This window comes from Gavialis gangeticus, unplaced genomic scaffold, assembly GCF_001723915.1.
Source record: "Gavialis gangeticus isolate Ggan-Ray unplaced genomic scaffold, GavGan_comp1, whole genome shotgun sequence".
NCBI lineage: Eukaryota > Metazoa > Chordata > Crocodylia > Gavialidae > Gavialis > Gavialis gangeticus.
The window spans coordinates 79,851,086-79,852,921 of NW_017729024.1; positions in this window are offsets into that span (position 1 = coordinate 79,851,086).

Consider the following 1,836-nt stretch of genomic DNA (forward strand, 5'->3'; position numbering starts at 1 on the left):
GCCAGGGGCCACGTGGTGCTGCAGCACCCAGCGGGTTTGCAGGGAAGCAGTGAAAGCTGAAGTACAGGTAGAGTTTTCTGGTTGGGGGCAGGAGTGGAAGGAGGCTGGGGGTGGGGTGGGGCTGAGCTGGCCTTGCTACTGAGTCCTGCCAGCTTCCCCTGGGTCCTACTGTTCCTGGCTCCTGTCATCTTTGACAGGCAGCCAGGAGCAGACAAATATAAATTTTCTAAATGTTTTAGGGGCCCCGTGGGCCAGATAAAATGTCCTGGTAGGCCAAATAAAATGTCCTGCTGGGCCAGATCTAGCCTGATGGTCATATTTTGCCCATCCCTGCCTTAATCCCTGCAATCTAAAGTTGCCTCAGAATTTTTTATGATTTAGAACTGCCTTAGGTTTTGAACATAAGTCAAAATTTCAAATGCAGCCTCATCCACTATTTAAAAATTCCAGAACTATCTTGAGTATATTTTCTCTTTTTTAAAATGAGTGGAAGTTAGATAAGTTAAAATCCATCAGTGCTCTCCAATTAGCTGTGCAGTCCAAAACTAATTATAGAGTGCAGAGGAGTTATAGCTAAGGCAACTGCTAAGTTAGTTGAAGTAATTAGATGTTTGTTTGTTTTAAACAATTGTCAGGTCAATTTTCCACCAAAAAAACACAGGTGACCTTTTTATTCTTTCCACTGAAGCAGGAAGACATGATGTCTATTATACTAACTAAAAAGCTTGAAAAAGAATTGAAGATGTTCCTGTGTAAAGCAAATGCTTTCTCATCAATAGACTTAATATTCATGCCCATTGATTTTAAGAGTTAAGTATGCTAAATAATTCTATTAAATAGTATCATCCCACCGTGTTATTTAGTGTTGTAAAGATTTTTTGTCTCTTATGGAAGGTGCCAAAAGTGTGAAGATAAGGAATGTCCATTATGTTTCACTCTGAGATTTTATATTCCACAGATAATTAGCAGTACTGATAGGAAAGACTGTGCACTTCACATACTCACTCTGTGTTTGGTTCTATAGAAGGGAAACAAGCCATTCACATTTTGGCACATTTACATTCATTTTCAACACAACAGATGGAAATTCTAATAAATAATAGCAAACCATTTTAAATTGGGGAGGAGGTGGAATATCATGGGTTTTTTTGCAAAGAATAAAAAGATACTTCATATGTGCTTTGATTACCTTTCATGTTTTTAAGCAAAGGATGTATATTTATCCTATAGACAGATATTTTAAAAAGTAATAGAAAGAAATGAAAACAGTCACCATCTCCCTGGTTAATACAGGGTTTCAATTTGCCATGGTCATTAGGACTGGTTATATTTAACTTATTCCCCAGGCTTTGCCACCTGGGGCTTACATTCTGCTCACTGGGCTGCTTTGCTTGCTGTGTGAGAATCTTGACAGCAAGATGAATGAATGCAAGCCCTACTGCACTTCAAAATCATCTGATGTTGCAGAATATGCTCTCACCAAGGTGGAACAACATTCCTGACAGCCACTTGGATGACTGGACATTTGGAAAGTGTTTCAGGCCTGGGGCTGGAGGTGCCTTTCAGAAAAGAAACAATAAATTCTGAAACCTGTCATGCACAAAAAGCCCTATTCTTGGTTGATGCTTGCAATACAAACAAGTAACACATGTTTACATTTATGAAGCTGACAGGAGTTTCCACTAGGGGTGCACTGATAGACATTTTCTTCACTGATGCCAATGGGCAACGGCATTTATACACACCTTTTCATCCCACAACACACCGGGGATCCCCGCTTCAGAGCAAACTTGTTTAATCGAGTCTGCTCTGCATGCAAGCTAACATGCACTGCGC